The sequence below is a fragment of the Oncorhynchus keta genome, chromosome 27 (genome assembly GCF_023373465.1).
Source record: "Oncorhynchus keta strain PuntledgeMale-10-30-2019 chromosome 27, Oket_V2, whole genome shotgun sequence".
Taxonomy (NCBI): domain Eukaryota; kingdom Metazoa; phylum Chordata; class Actinopteri; order Salmoniformes; family Salmonidae; genus Oncorhynchus; species Oncorhynchus keta.
Genome location: NC_068447.1, coordinates 35,093,405 through 35,117,767, shown reverse-complemented (window position 1 = coordinate 35,117,767; position 24,363 = coordinate 35,093,405). Strand labels below are relative to the sequence as shown.

The 24,363-nt window shown below is 42.6% G+C and overlaps 1 protein-coding gene and 1 long non-coding RNA gene across 7 annotated transcripts in view; both read right to left on the bottom strand.

The window, feature by feature from the left end:
• The window catches only part of LOC118360314 (calmodulin-binding transcription activator 1-like), a 579,426-nt gene that overhangs the window by 516,091 nt on the left and 38,972 nt on the right, over window positions 1-24,363 (bottom strand). The gene's annotated exons all lie outside the window — the stretch shown is intronic.
• On the bottom strand, window positions 486-3,291 carry LOC127912528 (uncharacterized). The gene is made up of 3 exons (XR_008083072.1): window positions 2,989-3,291; window positions 1,485-1,588; window positions 486-1,106 (listed from the first exon to the last, which is right to left on the bottom strand). It is a non-coding gene; the product is annotated as an uncharacterized LOC127912528 (long non-coding RNA).

The following is a 24,363-nucleotide window of genomic DNA, read 5'->3' as shown; positions in this document are numbered from 1 at the left end:
TCAAGACAAATTGCATCTCTAGCTGAAGGGTTGGAGGTTGACAGGCAGGGGACGACAGCTAATCACAAAATCTGCCAAACAATCGAGGGTCAGATCCAAAGATGTTCTTCTCTATTTCCCACAATGTTCACTGTTGTTATGCAGCACAGGCACCGAGGCTGACTGTCTCTGTGTGTGTGTGTGTGTGTGTGTGTGTGTGTGTGTGTGTGTGTGTGTGTGTGTGTGTGTGTGTGTGTGTGTGTGTGTGTGTGTGTGTGTGTGTGTGTGTGTGTGTGTGTGTGTGTGTGTGTGTGCGCGCGGCATCTGAGAGGAGTGGCATCTGAGAGGTCCAACCGTGTCACCCTGAACCAGCCAACAGGAGGAGGAGGGGGCAGACAAGATACTTGTTAACAAATGCAGGGCGATGCCTTTCCTGTCATCACACAAAGTGTAAGGGTGTGTGTGTGTGTGTGCGTGTGTGTGCGTGTGTGTGTCTGTGTGTGTGTGTGTGTGCGTGTGTGTGTCTTTGACTATGGTAATGCCTGCGCCCACTGCTTTACACAAGGGTGGAGACTCATTGCTTGTTTTTAGGGGGACTGGGAAGGAGAAGATAAAAAAGGAATGCCTGTGTGCCATGCGGCCTGCTGTGCTAGACAGAGCCAGCAGCCAGTCCCTATCCTCCTCATAGTGTTTCTGTCCACGTCCTTCTCTGTTAGCTATTACTGTGTGCAGACGAGGGGTGATGTTTACTCTGCTGAGACAAGCAAGTCTACTGCTCTGGGTGGCAACCTTGTGACTCCCCTCTCTCTCCTGCTGCCAGCTCGCCTCATGTCTAACCCTGGCCCTCACACAGGCAGCCAGGCAGCCAGACACTCCTTCAGCAGCCTGACACTCACTGGACCAGAGCCTGGGAGTGGAAATGATATTACTTGTCTGTCATCGTATTAACCCGATTGGTGTGTGTCCTTCAAGAATCATTCAGTCAGAATTTGCAGGAGGCGATCCTAAAATATAGTTAGATAACAACAGACCTCTGTTACTTTACAGGAGTATATTTATTTCTCTCTCTCCTTCTCACACACACAGACACACACACACATGGAGGGGGGGCTGGGGAGGTGTGGATCCTGGGTAATAATAAAAAAACAAAGTCAATGAAAACATGGCTAATTAGATATTCTATCAAATAAACATAAAAATAAACAATAAGAAACAAACACGAGCAAACACACATTCTTATGTTACAGGTCAGGGACAGAGGAGGTAATTGAGCATGCAGAGACAAGGAGGATATAATGAAAAGGACACATAAATAATTGAATAGAAAAAGGCAGTAATTTGTAAATGCCTGAATTGAGAACACATGGTGATAACCAGAAGGGACAAAGGGATGACGGAGAACAAGTAGCAACAAGCATGACAGTCTGGAAACAAGAGGATGATCAACAATGGAGCAAAATTGAGAAATGAATCAAAATGTTTCAAATGAAAAATGAAATGATTACCAAGATTATGCAGGAGGTCAGGGTTCAGAGGTCAAGTTCAATATAAACAGGAAGGAGGAAAACCAATATGGCGGATGGATGTCTGCCTGCATGGAAGGATGTCTCTGGAAGAAATAAAGCAAGGAGGTGAGGTAAGTACACTTCACTGTTAAGTGGTGTTGAAGTCCTACATCTACCTGACAATATGTAGCACTCAATATTAATGGGACATAGTACTGTAGTAAGCACTAGTTCACAGCAGTATAGTACTTCACAATACTGTACTAAAGATAAAGAAATAAAGTTATCTTCCACTAAGTGACAGTGGTGGGCTACTTTGGTGTTTACTGAATCACATACACTTAGTTCCCCCCATATAAAAAGTAGACAGCATATTTTTACCATCCCATAACAGGGACTAGATCATGAATTATTATATGCTTGCTCATCTTCAAAACCTTTCAGGAAATGAGGAAGCCTTAGCATAACAGCATCATTCACTCTCTATCTCCCACTCATACACTGAGACACAGGCATACATTTGGTGTACAGACCTAAACTCAGGGACGTAAGTGTGCCTGGGTTTAAGCATTCATGTAGACTAGTATGAGAAACTACAACGTAAATATTCAATAAGGAACATAATTGATTAGGCACCAACACACACAAACAAGGCATTTCTACTTCACCGTCTCTGTACAGCTAGGCCTATACCTTTAACGAACACGAAGCCCGATCCCATTGGAACCATACGTGCAAACTTTAGAAAATGTTTAAGATCAAGATGTTGTTGGGCCACCAGAAGGATACATGTAGGGTCAGTGCTAACCTTAATCTTAACCCTTACCGTAACCATTTTAAAGTTCATTGGGTTAGGGACGTCTTGGGCTCCCGAGCAGCGCAGCAGTCTAAGGCACTGCATCGCAGTGCTAGAGGCGTCACTGAAGACCCTGGTTTGATTCCAGTCTGTAACCACAACCGGCTGTGATTGGGAGTCCCATAGGGCGGCGCACATTTGGCCCAGCGTCGTCCGGGTTTGGCTGGTGTAGGCCGTTATTGTAAATAAGAATTTGCCTTTAACTGACTTGCCTAGTTGAATAAAATAAAAGGATCCGGATAGCATGGACCATGCATTCCTCTGGTGGCTGAGTTGACATATTTTAAGAAATTGGTTTGTGGAGAAAAAGTTTAAGATCATTGATAGGCTGATGAGGAATTTGTTATAGGAAATAATCACTGCCACCTGGTGAGGTTAGCATAGGGCTAACTTGTGCCAGGTTATCTGCACCAGCTACAATGTACTCAACCTTAATGCACACTCTAACTTCACAACAACAATAATGCTGAATGACTTCACAACATCACAACACTAAACAACCTGTTCACAGCACTAGATAACAACATTGCTGCTCTAATTTCACAACATACAGCATTAAACAACCCTAACACTAACTTCATATTCACAACACCAAACAAACATTAACAACCCTCTCCTCTCGCCTGCCTGCCAGGGCCTCCTGCCTACCTGTGTTCGCCACCCATCATTAATAGTCTGTTCACTGTGGAGCCTGGAAGGAAGCAGCATGAGGTAGAGCAGAGCAGATGGAAAATCTCACAGGTATTAGCAGCTAATTGCCATCAACGAAACAAGTTCCACTTTTTGGAAGGAAAAACTACATTGAACAAAAATATAAACGCAACATGCGAAGTGTTGGTCCCATGTTTCATGAGCTGAAATAAAAGTTCCCAGAAATGTTCATACGCACAAAAAGCTTATTTCTCTCACATGTTGTTCACGAATCTGTTTACATCCCTGTTAGTGAGCATTTCTCCTTTGCCAAGATAACCCATCCACCTGACAGGTGTTGCATATCAAGAAGCTGATTAAACAGCATGATCATTGCACAGGTGCACCTTAGACTGAGGACAATAAAAGGCTACTCTAAAATGTGCAGTTTTGTCACACAACACAATGCCACAGTTGTCTCAAGTGTTGAGGGAGCGTGCAATTGGCACACTGACTGCAGGATTGTCCACCAGCGCTGAATGTTAATTTCTATACCATAATCCGCCTCCAACATCGTTTTAGAGAATTTGGCAGTACGTCCGCAGACCATTTGTATGGCGTTGTGTGGGGAGCGATTTTCTGATGTCAATGTTGTGAACAGAGTGCCCTATGGTGGCAGTGGGGTTATGGTATGGGCAGGCATAAGCTACAGACAATGAACACAATTGCATTTTATCGATGGCAATTTGAATGACCAGAGATACTGTAATAAGATCCTGAGATCCATTGTCCTGCCATTCATCCGCCACTATCACCTCATGTTTCAGCATGATAATGCACGACGCCAATTCCTGGAGGCTGAAAATGTCTCAGTTCTTCCACGTCCTGCATACTCACCAGACATGTCAGCCATTGAGCATGTTTGGGATGCTCTGGATCGACGTGTACAACGACGTGTTCCAGTTCCCACCAATAACCAGCAACTTCGCACAGCCATTGAAAAGGAGCTGAACAACATTCCACAGGCAACAATCAACAGCCATATCAACTCTATGCGAAGGAGATATGTCGCACTGCATGGTGGTCACACCAGAGACTGACTGGTTTTCTGATCTACGCCCCTACCTTGTTTTAAGGTATCTGTCACCAACCAAAGCATATCTGTATTCCCAGTCATGTGAAATCTAATGAATTTATTTCAACTGACTGATAACCTAATATGAACTGTAACCCAGTAAAACGTTTGACATTTTTGCATGTTGTGTTTATATTTTTGTTTAGTGTATATTTATTCCTCTTATTTTCTCCTATAGACTACACAACACAATTTATTGGGCACACAAGTAATGGTTATAGCGTATTTACAACTAATTGTGAAAATAATACCAAAGTTCTCGTGCCACCTCCACCCCACCCCGACTCAAAACAAAAGCAATCTTCGCTGTGGAACAGAGAGGGCCCTGGCTGGTAGAATATGAAGGATTCTCTTATTTTCTCCTCTCCCCCTCTCTCTCCCTGTCTCTCTCCGTTCTTTACAGGAAACCTGGCTGGGCTGAGAATGAATCTGCTTCATGGTGAAAAATAATAGAATTGACAAAAGGAACGATAGAGGAAGGGATGGAGGAAAGGAGGAGGGAAGGCTGACAAGGATTCATGGATGTTCCCGAAGCAGACATGCTCTTAAAATGGCTCATCTCTACAACCAAACAATGTGAAGGCCCCAGGAGCTTTGCGTTTCGTGATGGCATCTTTGAGTTTATATCCTCATGACCCTTTTTAAAGGAGAAAAACACAAACAACAAACAAAACATCACCTGTACATCCAGATAGGCTTCTGCTGTATGTTTGACAGCCTAATCCCCTTAATTTGGGGTCAGGATAATATTAGGGCTTTCTCACCGCTCTGGCGGTCAAAGCAAACTTCAAAGATACTGTGTTATTTTCTCTCAGCCAGAGAGGAGAGGAGAAGAGAGGAGACGAGGGGAGAGGAAGAGAGGGCAGGAGGGAGACCAAGGTAATCACAGTCTATTACAGACGAGCCAATCATCAAAGACATATGCTAATTCCAAATGAGATGCAAGTCATCAAAAGATAAGCACTGAGATATTTTGCATCTACAAATTGAAAATGTCTTGCTTTATAATCTTGTTTTTTAAAATGCCATCTTAGGTAAAATTAGTGGTTGGTTGCATTGGCGTGGGGGCAATTTGTCCTTAATTGGCATAAACAGTATGGGAATGTCCCGTTATATTAACGGTAGAGCATCATATTATAGCCTAGACTTACTGATGGTAGACATCAAGTCACAAGACACTATTTTTAAACGGCAATCGGTTTCGCATGAATATCACTTGTCATTCATCATCACTGGTTTCCGGTGTAGATTATTTTGTGAGGAAGTCTGCCAAAACGCAGTTAGTTTAAACAATAGAAACACACAGATAATGACCCTATCCTCAGATTAAACAACAGAAACACAGATAATGACACTATCCTCAGTTTAAACAACAGAAACACAGATAATGACACTATCCTCAGTTTAAACAATATAAACACACAGATAATGACCCTATCCTCAGATTAAACAATATAAACACACAGATAATGACACTATCCTCAGTTTAAACAACAGAAACACAGATAATGACACTATCCTCAGTTTAAACAATATAAACACACAGTGATATAATGACACTATCCTCAGTTTAAACAATATAAACACAGATAATGACACTATACTCAGTTTAAACAACATAATCATACATAGATAATGACACTATCCTCAGTTTAAACAATATAAACACAGATAATGACACTATCCTCAGTTTAAACAACATAATCATACATAGATAATGACCCTATCCTCAGTTTAAACAATATAAACACAGATAATGACACTATCCTCAGTTTAAACAACATAATCATACATAGATAATGACCCTATCCTCAGTTTAAACAATATAAACACAGATAATGACACTATCCTCAGTTTAAACAACATAATCATACATAGATAATGACCCTATCCTCAGTTTAAACAATATAAACACAGATAATGACCCTATCCTCAGTTTAAACAACATAATCATACATAGATAATGACACTATCCTCAGTTTAAACAATATAAACACAGATAATGACACTGTCCTCAGTTTAAACAACAGAAACACACAGTGATATAATGACCCTATCCTCAGTTTAAACAACATAATCATACACAGATAATGACCCTATCCTCAGTTTAAACAACATAATCATACATAGATAATGACACTATCCTCAGTTTAAACAATATAAACACAGATAATGACACTATCCTCAGTTTAAACAACAGAAACACACAGTGATATAATGACACTATCCTCAGTTTAAACAATATAAACACAGATAATGACACTATCCTCAGTTTAAACAATATAAACACAGATAATGACACTATCCCCAGTTTAAACAACAGAAACACACATAGATAATGACCCTATCCTCAGTTTAAACAATAGAAATACACAGAGATAATGACTCTATAATCAGTTTAAACAACAGAATCACACATAGATAATTACCCTATCCTCTGGGAGCCCCAGACTAAAGAGATAGTCAATACTTCTCTGCTTCATTTGTACCAAAATGGCTGGGTCAGCCGGTTTGCGCATTTATCTCGCCCTGGTTTCCCTCTGAATCAGGGGTGGGCAACATACAACCCATTCATCTCGCCCTGGTTTCCCTCTGAATCAGGGGTGGGCAACATACAGCCCATTCATCTCGCGCTGGTTTCCCTCTGAATCAGGGGTGGGCAACATACAGCCCATTCAATCTGGCCCGCGGGAGGTTTGAGAAAAAAGTATATTGAAAAACACTCTAGGCCACCCTTGAATGTCTAAACTAGATAGAAGGTATATATATATTTTTTTTAAACTTTTATTTAACTATGCAAGTCAGTTAATAACAAATTCTTATTTACAATGACGGCCTTCACCAGCCAAACCCAGGTGATGCCGGGCCAAGTGTGCACCACCCTATGGGACTCCCAATTATGGCCGGATGTGATACAACCTGGATTTGAACGAGGGACTGTACTGACGCCTTTTGCACTGAGATGCAGTGCCTTAGACCGCTGCGCCACTTGTCAGCCCAAAGTATGGAAACGCTTCTTTCCAATTAGTTTCTAAAGAGGACAGTAACAGGTATAGTCACTACAGCAGTGGGGTGTGAATGTTTTTATACGTTTTGCCATTATGCTTGACAATTGATATAGAAGAATATGGGCTTATGAACCAGTCCAGATGGATGAACAGTGGCGTTGACAATGTCAATATTTTCCCCAACATGCAGAGTAGGCATACACTAATAACAGAACACGTGTATCAGCAAATGAAAGTAGGGGACCAGGGGGGTTGGAAGGAATGAATGGCTTGCAACAACAAATGACCTGACACCACAAATACAAGACGCACAAACAAGCTGCAAAGATATGCCAAGGGGTTAGGTTTCTTTCGCAAAATAATGGAGATTGAGGTTCGACCATAGACGTAGAATAAGGGAATACACAAGGTATCCTTGCATTTGAAAGAAGTAGGTAGGCTAGTGTTCAGAAGCATCTTCCGCGTTGAAGGCTGCAGACAGACCAAACTGTTTTGAGCCTGTCACTCCTCCAGGAATAGTTTTTGTACCAGTACACCCACCATTAGAGGTCAAGTCAGAGGATTCAAGGTTTTCCAGTAGAAAACATTTTACCAACACACAATTTGATGTCTCCCCCTAACCCTTCTCTCACCCCCACGTCTCCTTCCCCTTCCCCTCAGCATATGAAGGGGCTTATCATGAAAGCGCAGTGTGGAGATATTGTCAAGACCGCTTTCAAGTAATCCTGATTAAAGAGCTGGACTTTTATTCTCTCAAGAACACTCTCTCTCTTTCCAATCCACCACGGCTCACAAAGATGCCAATCCAGTGCTGTTGGACTCTATCCATTCACCATCCACCCCATCTGGTTGTCAATCAAAGCACACAAATATCAGGTGCTGGGCTGGCGCCTCAATCATACGTTTTGTTGTTCTGCCTGTATATATAACTGGCTCAGCCAAGGCAGCTGTGTGTGTACACATCAACACCATGGATATTACTAAGGGTTGAAGAAGAAGAATTGGAAAAGAAGGAGGAATAGTGTTTAAGGTCATGATATGACTTTGAAAAAACAGATCCACAATCTAAGAGCACAATTCAGTTTTAAAACCAGACATGAAAAGCCTAGTATCCATGAGAAATACTAAAATACTTGATGACAAACAGATCCACAGATAATGCAATCTCTATCGCACTCCACGCTGCCCTTTCTCACCTGGACAAAAGGAACACCTATGTGAGAATGCTATTCATTGACGACAGCTCAGTGTTCAACACCATGGTACCCTCAAAACTTACCACTAAGCTAAGAATCCTGGGACTAAACTAGAGGTCGACCGATTATGATTTTTCAACGCCGATACCGATACCGGTTATTGGAGGACCAAAAAAGCCAATGCCGATTAATCGGCCAATTATTGTTTATTTTTTTGTAATAATGACAATTACAACAATACTGAGTGAACACTTATTTTAATTTAATATAATACATCAATAAAATTGATTTAGCCTCAAGTAAATAATGAAACATGTTCAATTTGGTTTAAATAATGCAAAAACAAAGTGTTGGAGAACAAAGAAAAAGTGCAATATGTGCCATGTAAGAAAGCTAACGTTTCAGTTCCTTGCTCAGAACATGAGAACATATGAAAGCTGGTGGTTCCTTTTAACATGAGTCTTCAATATTCACAGGTAAGAAGTTTTCCCAGGTAAGAAGTATTCCCAGGTAAGAAGTTTTGTAGTTATTGTAGGAATTGTAGGAATTATAGGACTATTTCCCTCTATACCATTTGTATTTCATTAACCTTTGACTATTGGATGTTCTTATAGGCACTTTAGTATTGCCAGTGTAACAGTATAGCTTCCGTCTCTCTCCTCGCTCCTCCCTGGGCTCGAACCAGCAACACAACGACAACAGCCACCATCGAAGCAGCGTTAACCATGCAGAGCAAGGGGAACAACTACTAGAAGGCTCAGAGCGAGTGACGTTTGAAACGCTATTAGCGCACGCTAACTAGCTAGCCATTTCACTTCGGCTACACCAGCCTCATCTCGGGAGTTGATAGGCTTGAAGTCATAAACAACTCAATGCTTGACGCACATCGAAGAGCTGCTGGCAAAACGCACGAAAGTGCTGTTTGAATTAATGTTTACACGCCTGCTTCTGCCTACCACCGCTCAGTCAGATACTTAGATACTTGAATGCTCAGTCAGATTATATGCAACGCATATGGTACAACGTCCATCTGTACAAACAATAGTACGCAAGTATAAACACCATGGGACCTAGCAGCCGTCATACCGCTCAGGAAGGAGACCGGTTCTGTCTCCTAGAGATGAATGTACTTTGGTGCGAAAAGTGCAAATCAATCCCAGAACAACAGCAATGGGCCTTGTGAAGATTCTGGAGGAAACAGGTACAAAAGTATCTATATCCACAGTAAAACGAGTCCTATATCGACATAACCTGAAAGGGTTCTCAGCAAGGAAGAAGCCACTGCTCCAAAACCGCCATAGAAAAGCCAGACTACAGCCAGACTACAACTGCACATGGGGACAAAGATCATACTTTTTGGAGAAATGTCCTCTGGTCTGATGAAACAAAAATAGAACTGTTTGGCCATAATGACAATCGTTATGTTTGGAGGAAAAAGGGGGAGGCTTGCAAGCCGAAGAACACCATCCAAACCGTGAAGCACGGGGGTGGCAGCATCATGTTGTGGGGGTGCTTTGCTGCAGGACGGCCTGGTGCACTTCACAAAATAGACGGCATGATGTGGAGGAAAATTCTGTTGATATATTGAAGCAACATCTCAAGACATCAGTCAGGAAGTTAAAGCTTGGTCGCAAATGGGTCTTCCAAATGGACAATGACCCCAAGTATACTTTCAAAGTTGTGGGAAATGGCTTAAAGACAACAAAGTTAAGGTATTGGAGTGGCCATCACAAAGCCCTGAAAATTTGTGGGCAGAACTGAAAAAGCGTGTGCGAGCAAGGAGGCCTACAAACCTGACTCAGTTACACCAGCTCTGTCAGGAGGAATGGGCCAAAACTCACCCAACTTATTGTGGGACGGTTGTGGAATACTACCCGAAATGTTTGACTTAAGTTAAACAATTTAAAGGCAATGCTACCAAATACTAATTGAGTGTATGTAAACTTCTGATCCACTGGGAATTTGATGAAATAAATAAAAGCTGAAATAAATAATTCTCTATAGTATTATTCTGACATTTCACATTATTAAAATAAAGTGGTGATCCTAACTGACCAAAGACAGGGAATTTTTACAAGGATTAAATGTCAGGAATTGTGAAAAACAGTTTAAATGTATTTGGCTAAGGTGTATGTAAACTTTCGACTTCAACAGTAGCCTTTCTACTGTTATTGCCTCATTACTGTATACAGCCTCGCTACAGCCTTTTTCACTGTCTTTTTACTGTTGATTTGATTTCTTTACTTATCTATTGCTCACCTAATACATTTTATTTTATTTTATTTTTTAGAAATTGCACTGTTGGTTAGAGCCTAAGTAAGCATCTCACTGTCGTATTCGGCGCACGTGACAAATAAACTTTGATTTGATTTGACGTATGTACTTATAACACCTAGATAACATTCATACTTTTAAATTACTTGAGTAAGACCTTAGGCTATGTGCATGTATGTAGGAGAGTTAATTGTCATCTGGGAGGTTCTTAGTCAATTTCTTCATTACACAAACAATTTCTTGCATTATTCATCGTTAAACAGAATATAACATGTTTTAATCACACACAGATCGACAAGGCCATGTCACTGTTTCCAACTGAAAGGTGAGGCAGGCAGAGAGACTCTCCTCTCCTCTCAGTCCGTCTTTGTTCAGTGTCACCAATGTTAAAACATCAACAGATTAAAAAACTGTCTATGTGCAAATATTGCTCCTCATTTTAATGGAAAAGATGGAAGCTTACATGCTTTGCGTAAATGGATAGAGAAATGTCTCTTTCATAACATAACAGAGCGATGTCAGAGTGGCAGATTGCTGTGCAACTGTGTGTGCTGGATTGACTCTCTATCTCAGCAGGGGAGCTGTGTGTCATCTCTCCTCTCTGTGTACCTCTCTTTTCTATCCTTCTATTCTCTGTGTTCCCTCTATTTTTTAGTGTATTGTAACCCAGAGAGGAAGGGGATGGGGAGAGCAGAGCCAGGTACCCCTATCCCCTCACAGACACGGACACCAGAGCGTGTTGATAGTTTTCCAGCTATCTTCCTGTACTGAAGCTGTCAGCCGTAGCGTTGGGGCTGGGAGGCAGGCAGGCAATTTTAGCGCTGGGCCAGAGGAATCGATACCCCATCACATCACGTTCGCAGGCAGCACACCGCCCTGAAGAGGCCGCAGCGCAATTTACAGCATATTGTTTTTGGCCCCTGACGCAAACAGGCCGAGAAAAATAGAAGGAGCATGTCGGACCGGGAGTGAGACAAGCCTTTTCCTAACTGCCTTATCGCTGGGCAACATGGAGGGGACAAGGAGGGACATTCATATGAAACACCTCAGACCTCATCCTCATACTAGGGTGGCTCTTACAAAGGCTGCGTGATGCATCAATTTGTCTGAAGCTAAATCCTCGCAGCTAGCATGTTTCGCTTTCTTAACTACTGGCTATTGTACATGAGCCAATTGAAAGGTAGGAATCAGAGAGAGAAAGGGTAGAGACAAAACACCAGCACAGGCGCTAAAGATGCTAACTACATGAGGTTAACAATGCAACAGATTATTCATCTAGTGGATAAAAAGCTGCAGCTATGAGTATGTGTTTGCTGCTGCGCACTTAGACTAATGTCTTGGTATGCCAACGAGTGCCTTGCAAACACCTGCCATCATTACCATCACACAGCGGGACAGACACTGGAACAGACACACAGCAGGCACTATGGATAAGGAATCAGCAGCAGCTCCAATAGGATTCTCACTAAACAAACACCAAGTAGCCTACGCAACAAATAGGCCCAGTACTCATACTTTCAAATAAAGCAGTCATCTCGATGCTGTCCTAATGACTATTCTAATAAACAACATTGATACGAACAGACGTGTGAGATGAAAAAAGCAATCTGGTTTAATCAATAGCAACAGCCTATTATGGTGACACGCTTCAACAATCATTACTGTTATGCACATCTTCTCTTGATGCTTGAGATACAGGGTATACTTCATATTCCACACATACTGTACAGAACACTCTAGAGAGCTCTACTGTAAACACTGCCTCATGTTCATACAGTGAACACTGTGTATGTTACGTGTTCTTCCGTGTTTAACATTGGTCTGAAAGCAAGTCCACGGGGTTTTCAAGTACCTTTTCAATCGAGGTATCCGATGGGGGTTTACATGGTGGCGGTTCAGCTCCAGCCAGTGTGCTTGTTACGTTCAATCACTAATCGTATCCAAGAGGCACGGTGGGTAACAGGGCGATTATAGGTGAAAATGAAAGACAAATCATTGCTGTTTGATTGATGGACCTTTTCCCTTGGGCGATAAAGCCACTACTTTATTTTCAACATCTGCAACTGACACAATCCTCTGTAGCTAGGCTGGTTTATTACACAGCAGATACATTCTCTTTAAAATGACGCTTTTATATACTACAAAGTCAACAGACGTAGCACAGTCGAGGGCACGTACTGTCTTTCTGTCTTTCTGTCTGAGTGGGTGGTTGCAGACAGACTAACTACCTCTAACGTCAGTGTTGTGGCTTCTCTTTAATAATGCAGCTGTTGTGACGAGACAAGACGAACGGAGAATGCCTGTATTGGGATATAGCTGAAGAGCTAGTCTTTAGACTGGATTGATAGTGCTTAGCCAGGGAAGTCAAACAGAGCTGGAAGTGGCCTATTATTTGGTTGTGTTTATAACAGCTGGAGCGGGAACGTCATTAAGAGGAGAGCTATGGTGGTGACAGAGCAGGAGCTACTAGTGTGAGGAGGAAAGCAGACACCCACCACATCACAATCATTAAACTAGAGTTAAGTGTAAACAGAGCTTTCTAAAAACAGAAGAGCATTGTATGATTTTAACTGGTGCAATTAGTTATCGACGCATAATCATATAATGCAGTGAATTTCCCCAGATAAGGTCCAGCATAGAAATTATTACTCACGCAGTTAGTGTACAACACAAATAATTGCTTTGCTTCTCAGTTGTGTTTCATACAAGTCTCAAACCATTGAGCATTTAGGGACCAGCACAAAAATACTAATTTGATTTCGATGCATAAGATTTGTATCTACTTTACCACACAGTACATTCAGTAGGTCAGTGCTACAGTCAGTACATCACTCCTCAACCTCATCCACTTTAGTTGGCACAAGATCCCCATCTCACCCACTAAGCTACGTACGGTATGTATACAGTGTGAGTATGTTCTAGTGGAATGGCATGGAGCCATGGGGCTGCATCCTGACATTTCCATTTGGAGATAAATGGATATCCATCTGTAATGCCTTGACACTAATTAGGACCTGTCAGTCCTGCATTCAAGTGTTTCCCCTGCTAATTCGTTGCAGCCACTCCAAATGGTATATATATATATATCATCATATATATCATTATTTTGGGGGGGGATTGTAAAACATTTTCAGTGTAAATTTAAACAACTAAAACCAGATATAAAGTACACTACATGGCCATGGAAACCCATTTCATGAAGCTCCCGATGAACAGTTATTGTGCTGACGTTGCTTCCTAGAACTCGGTAGTGAGTGTTGCAACCGAGGACAGACAATATGTACGTGCTATTCGCTTCAGCACTCAGCGCTCCCGTCTGTGAGCTTTTGCGGCTGAGCTGTTGTTGCCCCTAGACGTTTCCACTTCACAATAACAGCACTTACAGTTGACTGGGGCAGCTCTAGCAGTGCAGAAATTTTACAAACTGACTTGTTGGAAAGGAGGCATCCTAGGACGGTGCCATATATATAAAAAATAAAGAAGATCATCTTTGAGAACTAACAGTCACGAAAATAAAACCTAGACAGTCAGGGAGAATCTAAAATTCAACTGACTTTGTGTGAGTCATTCAGATAGCATTAGAACACTGCATAAGTGTAACAGTATAACTTTAGTCTGTCCTCTCGCCGGGCTTGAACCAAGGACCCTCTGCACACATCAAGAACTGACACCCACGAAGCATCGTTACCCATCGCTCCACAAAAGCCGTGGCCCTTGCAGAGCAAGGGGAACCACTACTTCAAGGTCTCAAAGCGAGTGACGTCACCGATTGAAACGCTATTAGCGCGCGCCACTGCTAACTAGCCATTTCACATCGGTTACATAAGCCATATGGTAACGTGTAGAATTGCAGGAAATCTGCTTAATTTTTTTTTTTTTATCTCAGTCCCATGGCAAAATGTGTGGAATTGAAGGAAAGGTTTAAAAGAGCAAAATGTTTTAAACCTGTTAAAAACCACAACGCTAACTTTGCTACCGCTGCTGAAAAAAATCCTAGGGGAAACACTGTAATCAATACATAATATACACACTGCTGGTATAGGGGGATGGGGGCAAGGAAGGCCATGCACTCAGCAGCTCCAGGTCTCCACAGACCAGACTCTGTGTACGTCCCAAATGACACTATATTCCCTTTCGGATGCACTACTTTTGACCAGGACCCACAGGCTCTGGTCAAAAGTAATACACTATATAGGAAATAGGGTGCCATTTGGGACGCAACCCTTATCTCCAACCCCCTCATCGCCATTCCGGAGAACATCCCTCAATGCGCAGTACAAAAGCTTTCCACACAGAAATCAGTGTGCATATGAGGCACATAAATGTGAATTTTTATCATATTCCACAAGCAGGGAATATTAATCAGAAGCTACATCCCCAGACGATTAAACCTCATCCATATTCCTGCTGGCTTATTGCATGCACGGAGAGCCAATGGCGATAAAACAGGATCGATATGCAGAGCTGGTGAAAACACAGCCAGTACAACAGCAGGACACAAAGGCAAAGAGCAGGAGGAGAGAGGGGAATGAGGAGAGAGCAGGTAAGAGAAGGGGAGAGAGGGAAAGATGCCTGGTAAACCAGGGTTAAAAATCATCACTCTTAACATATTGATGAGAGAGAAAGCAAAGGCCTGATCTTCTCTTGTAAATATCACAAATGAAACATGCATGCGCATCTGATGTAGTCACAGATGAAAGAACCGATTATGTTCTGGGAAATTATATAAGCACAAAGTTGTCAGTCAATTTATTGCAAATAATGTGACAATTTAGTCATCAGCAGGTCTACTCTTATCTTTGAAGGTGCAAATTCTCACAGCATGGTGTAAACAAAATACAAATGTGCCTTAGATAAGATAATGATAATACACACAGCTTTCATTACATTCAGTTGAATGAACATAGGCTATGTGCATGAAACACATTGTTAACACCTATTAAACATGGATGGGGAATTTAAGGGAGGTTCAAATATGTTCAATACATGTTTAAAGTGGAAAACTTATAATGCATGTATCAAAACAGGATTGGCGGATTGAGGAGTCTACCTCTATACCAACATTTATTTTGTCAATACATACCGAAGTACAGAGAGGATTTGAGTTTTTACATTCCACACGGGGAAACCTAGGCACAAATCAAACATTTTCCCTCTCTTCAGCACATCTGAAAAACTGCCACAGAAAATGAGTGACAACTTTATTCCGCATGTGTTACGTAAACCAACTGAACCAGACAGAAAAAATGCAATCTTTAGCTAAGAAAAGTTCTCAGCTTTCAAAGCTCCCAAGCATTTCTTCAACAAAGTTTCACCCAAAAGAGAAAGTCATTTCTTTGACAGGCAGGCTTTAAGTCCTAGAAGGGGACTTTTCCCCACATTAAAGAATGGAGCCCCGAACTACAAAACAGATAGCAGCTGTTTAAAAGGCCAATTTCCCAGTCCACATTGTCATTGTCACACTTTTAACACCAAAGGCAAACACACACTCTGGCATCAAAGGCCATTGATTTCCTAATCAAGAGCAAATGATGATTAAGGCATATCTGCTACCTTATCTTTCCATTTAAAATCCCCCTTTCTGGATTCAATTTGACTTTGGGTGTTTTACTCCCGTTGTTGAAGGGAATCAGGGGAGTCAAAGGCAAAGATACCTTGTAAAAACAACTGAAGGTGTCATAAATGATTAAGTCAAGCAGAAAATAACTGTGCCCCCCAAAAAACACTATTTGGATCAGGAGGTGAAGGCTAATCTTGTTGCTATGTGTAAAGGAAGGTTTTTACCCCAACAGACTTGCAATAGGCCTAGGTCTGCCTTTTCAATAGCTATCCTTCAATATTAAAGGATAATTTGTCCCCTAAAAGTAGATGTTCAAATGAGAGTAGTTTATGGAGGGTGGATGGAAGATACCAACCCCTGCCAGGGGCATCAACAACACCCATTACTCATTCCTGACTGACTGAGGCAGCTCTAAGGTCTAACATAGAGCACTACTAATTCCCCCTCTGGAGCTCTATGGACTCCCCCGCTGCTCCCATACACCCATCCCTAGCTGGGGCTGCCTGGATCTGGGCAGCAATAAACAACATTTAAACCACTGCCTTTGAAGACTCTGAGTCCTTCCTTTAGCTTGATAAAGTTAAGATGCAAAGCAACGTAGCACTGCTGTTGACTACTAGCCCTGAGGATGAGGCTTGTACGTACATTCTATCTTACCAGACTTCAATTATCCCTGCTTTCTCCTATGGCCTGTCTCCCTGACTGTGTATCTGTTTATGCTTTCTTTAATACAACTGCCTGTGGCTCCAGGATTAACCCTCGCCATAGCCTATCTACAACCTATTCTGGTGTACGTAGGCCTGGGCTGAAGTCTGCCTGTCCTTCAGGGGGAGTCTGGAGCTCATCTTAGCTAAACAGCACTCTCTCTCTCTTTCACTCTCTCCTCTCTCCTCCCAGACTAACTTGGATCTAATCACACTCACACACCCTTGGACTTCATCAGTCATTACTAATAGTGTCTGGCGACCAGAAGTGGAGGAAGAGGGAATAAACACACAACCACCATGAAATAGCTACGTTAATGTTAGCTGTGCAGAAGAGCACTAACAAAGGCCTGGTTTTAGTACTCAGCTGGAAAGCTGGTTCTCTGTACAGGATTTGTCTTTTTGGAATAATAATAATTGCACATTTAAAACATGCAAGCCCCAATAGCTTTGATAAATAGGGGTCATTGTGTTACAGCTGCTTGTGTTAATTACCCTAGTTATGTGAGTTATTATGCTGTGTGTAATCCTCTCTCTCACAGACCAGCCAAATAATGGGGAAGAGGAGAGTAGGACGTTTATTTTCAGATTCATCCTTTCTACTATCCAATAACTAATATAACTGCCATTACTCAAAACCCTGTGAATGTTATTTTTAAACTTCGCCAGACGTGGCGCACATAGTGGCCCGGGACTTTAATGCAGGAAAACTGAAATCTGTTTTACCTCATTTCTACCAGCATGTGCAACCAGAGGAGGAAAAAAACCCTAGACCACCTTTACTCCACACATCTAGACAGGTACAAAGCTTCAACTCTCCCTCCATTTGGCAAATCTGACCATAATTCTATCCTCCTGATTCCTCCTGATTAAAAGCAAAAACTAAAGCAGGAAGTACCAGTGACTCACTCAACATGTAAGTGGTCAGATGATGCAGATGCTAAGGTACAGGACTGTTTTTCTAGCACAGACTGGAATATGTGGCATTGAGGAGTATACCACATCAGTCACCGGCTTAATCAATAAGTGTATCGATGGCGTCGTCCCCACAGTGACCATACGTACATACACCATCCAGAAGCCATGGATTACAGACAACATCCGCAATGAGCTAAAGGGCAGAGCTGCCGCTTTCAAGGAGCGGGGCTCTAACCCGGGTGCTTATAAGAAATCCTGCTATGCCCTCCGACGAACCATCAAGCAGGCGAAGCGTCAACACAGGACTAAGACTGAATCCTCCTACAGCGGCTTTGACGCTCGTCAGGTCTGGCAGGGCTTGCAAACTATTACGGACTACAAAGGGAAGCCCAGTCACGAGCTGCCCAGTGACACAAGCTTACCCGATGAGCTAAATTATATCTATGCGCGCTTTGAGGCAAGCAACACTGAAGCATACATGAGAGCACCAGCTGTTCCCGGACGACTGCGTGATCATGCTCTCAGTAGCCGATGTGAGTATGACCTTTAAACAGGTCAACATTCACATGGCCGCAGGGGCATACAAATTAGCAGGACATGTACTCACAACATGCGCTAACTAACTAGTAAGTGTCTTCACTGACATTTTCAACCTGTCCCTGAACAAGTCTTTAATACCTACATGTTTCAAGTAGACCACCATAGTCAATATGCCGAAGAACACCAAGGTAACCTGCTTAAATGACTACCAACCTGTAGCACTCACGTCTGTGGCCATGGAGTGCTTTGAAAGGCTGGTCATGGCTCACATCAACACCATCATCCCAGAAACCCTAGACCCACTCCAATTCGCATACCGTCCCAACAGATGCACAGATGATAAGAGACGCCCCCAGGTGGTAAGGGTAGGCAGCAACACATCTGCCTCGCTGATCCTCAACATGGGGGCCCCTCAGGAGTGCGTGCTTAGGTCCCTCCTGTACTCCCTGTTCACCGATGACTGTGTGGCCAAGCATAACTCTAACACCATCATTACGTTTGCTGACGACACAACGGTGGTAGGCCTGGTCACCGACAACGATGAGACAGCTTAGAGGGAGAAGGTCAGAGACCTGGCAGTGTGATACCAGGACAGCAACCTCTCCCTCAACGTGATCAAGACAAAGGAGCTGATCGTGGACTACAGGAAAAGGAGGGCCGAGGACACCCTCATTCACATTGACGGGGCTGTAGTGGAGCAGGTTGAGAGCTTCAAGTTCCTTGGTGTCCACATCACCAACAAACTATCATGGTCCAAACATACCAAGAGAGTTCTGAACCGGGCACGACAATGCCTATTCCCCCTCAGGAGACTGAGAAGATTTGGCATGGGTCCTCAGATCCTCAAAAAGTTATACAGCTGCACCATTGAGAGCATCTGGTTGCATCACCGCCTGGTATGGCAACTGCTCGGCATCCGACCGTAAGGCGTTAAGAGAGGTTAGTGCGTGCGGCCCAGTACATCCTTGGGGCCAAGCTTCCTGCCATCCAAGACCTTATATACCAGACGGTGTCAGAGGAAGGCCCTAAACATTTTCAAAGACTCCAGCCACCCTAGTCATAGACTGTTCTCTCTGCTACCGCACCGGAGTGCCAAGTCTAGATCCAAAAGGCTCCTTGACAGCTTCTAACCACAAGCCATATGACTGCTGAAAAGTCCATCAGATGGCTACCCGGACTATTGCATTGACCCCCCCATTTTTAAGCTGCTGCTACTCTCTGTTTATTATCTATGTATAGTCACTTTACTCCTACCTACATGTACATATGACCTCAATTACCCTGATTAACACGAACCCCTGCACATTGTCTCGGTACAGGTACCCCCTGTATATAGCCTTGTTATTGTTATTTTATTGTGTTACTTTAATTTTATATTTTAGTTTATTTCGTAAATATTTTCTTAATTCTTCTTTTTCTTAAAACTGCATTGTTGGGTAAGGGTTAAGGGCTTGTAAGTAAGCATTTCACGGTAAGATGAATTCGGAGCATGTGACAAATAAAATTTGATTTGGTAATTGGGTGGGAGGCGTTCCTAGTTTGTCTCTTCCCTCGAATGTCTCTTCTTGAGTTCACTTGATGTTTTCAGTTCTATATCAGTGGAGTTTCCTCAACACAAAGGGCTGTGACGTGACACAGTGTGAAGAGCTGAAGTGAAGTGGAGGAGAAGAGAGGAGGGCAGTGGATGCATCCAGCATGGTGGAGCAGAGAGAATGAAGCCCTGATACAGTTCTGTGGCACAGCAAGAGCCCTGCCTTCTGAAAAGATGGTAAGCAAAGCAGGCGGACGCTCTTTGGTTGCACAGTTCTATTAGGACAGATGGGGACTATAGCAGTTTTGTTCTCTGTGTTTCTTCTTCACTGGTGGATGCCAGCATATGGTTTATAGTGCTCATTGTTGAATGCATCTCATCTCTCCATGTAGCTGCTCAAAGACAGGGAGATCAAGTTGCACCATGTTTTATCTGTTTTGCTGCGTGTAGTTGAGTCAGACAGTTTCACAGAAACATCACACGGTCTTTACAATCAGATGCCTTGCTGCAGTCTAGTGGTCATATGAACACATCAGCTTACTTACCTTCCTGAGTAATGCATCTTTACAATGACTCTGTGCGTCATCCACACGCCCAGCTCATGACCTTAACATAAGATGTATATTCAATCAAGCATAAAACTAATTCAATAAAACCATTGTTATAAGGAAAAGAATGACACACAGAGAATTTCTACAAGGTTTCTGGTTGAGGTTGGTTTGAGGTTTGTGATACAGTATCAGCTAGGAGCTAGTTAGGTCATGTGATCTCCATCACCAGATTAGCGGAGCAGAACCTGTCTGATTACCTCCTACCTCTTCTTCTTATCTGCTGTACCACCAAGCATACGTATATCACCTAGTATCTGTATCTAGGATTGTGTTTTTTATCAAGAGGTTTCCTGTAGATTTTTACCTTAATCCTTTGAGATAATATAAAGGCACTGATCCGCGCCTGTATTGAAGGTTATCTGTGTATATGTTTCACACCCCAAAGCATTCATTATTTACATAGCTGCTCTCCCTTGGCACCGCCAAGTCTCTCTCCACAGGAGGTGTGGATGGAAAAATCTCCCTCCCCAATCTAGCCGGGGACACATCCATATCTCGGCTGCAGCGCTCTGCTCTAACGCCACGCCTGACTGACTCGGAGAGGATGCAGTGTCAGGATTACCATCGTCTCCCAAGAAACGGCATCATCATCGGCTTGGTAGCTGTAAAGAACCCGGCAGTAGGCAAACAGCAGCAGCATTAGCATCAGGAAGGGAATGAGGGATGTTTACCTTTGAAATCAGGGGTTCCCCAACTCAGTAGCCCCCAGGGGACCTATCTTAAAGAAGAACGCTGTTTCTTAAACTGACAAGGAAACAAATCAGAATGTAACAAGGCTGCAACGCTACGGTAGCTAACAAACCAACGGCGCGTCTCGTTATGAAGAGCCCCCAGGACATTTTATCTCCCTGAGAAGGAGAAGTGGAGTGCACCAACTTAAACTTTCATTCAAGAGGAGAGGAGAGAGAATGTTTTCTAATATCATATATAAATTCAGCTCTCGTCTTTGGATGTGATAAATCCGTTAAGCCAGCCTGGTGTTTCTACCCAGCTATTTTCCCTAAGGAAGAGGAGGAGGGAGAGAAACAGACTGAAAAGGTTTTTGTGACAACACCAGCTCATGCAAAGGTGCTAATAATTCATGGTTTGTAAACATCTATCAACACATTCATTCATTCATTCTACATCCACACAGACATGTGAAGTAGAAAACCACAATAGCAGTTGTTGAATTTCATTTCACAAGAAACTCATCTCTCTTACCTCCTGGATAATTAATTCTAATGATACTGGTTTATCTGTGACAGACATTCTAATAAACATTAACACACCAGATCACTCATCTCAATGTGTTATTGAGCAGAACGTTGACCTTTGCCGAGCCCCCTGGACCTTCTCGGGTATGTGTGAAAAACATCAACGCCAGCCCTTTCAGAGCACAGGGCTCATTTGATAGAAACGTGACAGGCGTATTTATAGAGAGAGGCAAGCTAGGGCAGAGATTGGAATCCTCCACCCCCTCGTTCTCTTTCTATTCCATGGGCCTGAGCCTGCTCCAGTCCAGTCCCAACACTATAATAATCAGTACTAAATTCACCAAAGCCTACCCTAGAATTAGAATCAGTACTGCATTCTCTATGGTCAACCCTAGAATTAGAATCAGTACAACATTCGCTAAGGCCTACCCTTGAATTAGCATCAGTACTGCATTCACTAAGGCCTACCCTAGAATTAGAATCAGAACAACATTCGCTAAGGTCTACCCTTGAATTAGCATCAGTACAACATTCACTAAGGCCTACCCTAGAATTAGCATCAGTACAACATTCGCTAAGGCCTACCCTATAATTAGAATCAGTACAACATTCGCTAAGGCCTACCCTAGAATTAGAATCAGTACAACATTCGCTAAGGCCGACCCTAGAATTAGAATCAGTACAGCATTCTCTAAGGCCTACCCTAGAATTAGAATCAGTACAGCATTCTCTAAGGCCTACCATATAAATAAAATGAGCCTTAGCCACATTTTCTTACATTACAGCTTTATTCTAAAATTGATAAAATAGTTTTTTTCCCTCATCAATCTACATACAATACCCCATAACTACAATGCAAACAAAATTTTGCAAAAACAATATCACATTATGTAAGTATTCAGACCCTTTACTCCGTACTTTGTTGAAGCACCTTTGGCAGCAATTACAGCCTCAAGTCTTCTTGGGTATGACGCTACAAGCTTGGCACACCTGTATTCAGGGGGTTTCTCCCATTCTTCTCTGCAGATCCTCTCAAGCTCTGTCATGTTGGATGGGGAGCGTCGCTGCTGATCAGGTTCAAGTCCGGGCTCTGGCTGGGCCGCTCAAGGACATTCAGAGACTTGTCCCGAAGCCACTCCTGTGTTGTCTTGGCTGTGTGCTTAGGGTCGTTGTCCTGTTGAAAGGGGAAAATTCGCCCCAGTCTGAGGTCCTGAGCCAACTGGAGTAGGTTTTCCTCAAGAATCTCTCTGTACTTTGCTCCGTTTATCTTTCCCTCGATCCTGACTTGGTCTGAGAGTCCTTTAGGTGCCTTTTGACAAACTCCAAGTGGGCTGTCATGTGCCTGTTAGTGAGGAGTGGCTTCCGTCTGGCCATTCTACCATAAAGGCCTGATTGGTGGAGTGCTGCAGAGATGGTTGTCCTTGTGAACATTTTTCCCATCTCCACAGAGGAACTCTGGAGTTCTGTCAGAGTGACCATCAGGTTCTTGGTCACCTCCCTGACCAAGGCCTTTCTCCCCCGATACCTCAGTTTGGCCGGGTGGCCAGCTCTAGGAAGAGTCTTGGTGGTTCTTCCATTTAAGAATGATGGAGGTTACTGTGTTCTTGGGGACCTTCAATGCTGCAGAAATGTTTTGGTACCCTTCCCCAGATCTGTGCCTCGACACAATCCTGTCTCAGAGCTCTACGGGCAATTCCTTCGACCTCATGGCTTGGTTTTTGCTCTGGAATGAACTGCCAACTGTGGGACCTTATATAGACAGGTATGTGCCTTTCCAAGTCATGTCCAATCAATTGAAATGACCACAAGTGTACCCCAATCAAGTTGTAGAAACATCTCAAGAATGATCAATGGAAATAGGATGCACCTGAGCTCAATCTCAAGTATCATAGCAAAGGGTCTGAATACTTTTGTAAATTAATTTTTGCATTTTTTAAATGTTTTTATATATTTGCAAAAATGTCTAAAAACCTGTTTTGTTTTTTTTCATTGTGTATTTAATCAATTTTAGAATAAGGCTGTAATGTTAAAAAATTAAAAAATAAAAAGTCAAGGGGTCTGAATACTTTCCAAATGCACTGTATACTACATCTCTATGGGCCTGCCATCCGATGTCACATTAACCTACACCAGCAAGGCACACTAACAGAGGTGACATGTTTAGCATTAAGGCACCATTAACTCCACATAGTGCCATCCTTAGCATGGTATGTTTAGCCTACATCAATATGCATGTAATAATACCAACCATGTGACGTGTTGGTTAACGATAAACAAATTAACATATTAAGACAAAAACAAACCAGATCTGTAAACCTGCATGATTTACACTGCCACGTTTGATTCCTGTTTATCTCCAAAGTATAGGTCGCCTACTAGCAGGGTTGAAACTAGCAGGAAATATTTTCTTTTTGGCCCATCAAAAAACTACAAAATCATTAAGAATTTTCCTAATTTAAACTAATTTATTGCTAAATTCCTGGGGATTTTGTAGTCTTTTTTTTTAACTTTAGAGAAAATGTTGCGGCGCAACAGAAAACAAATCTCCTGCAGGCCACCTGCTAGTTTTAACCCCCGACCATCAACTCGGACAGAAACCATCCCGAAGCTGAATCTAGTTGCCTACCCCTGGTTTACAGTATGTCCCTCCCTGAGTCAGACCATTACAATCAACAAATCAGCCACACCAGCCAGCAGGGGGAGATAAATACATCAAATGA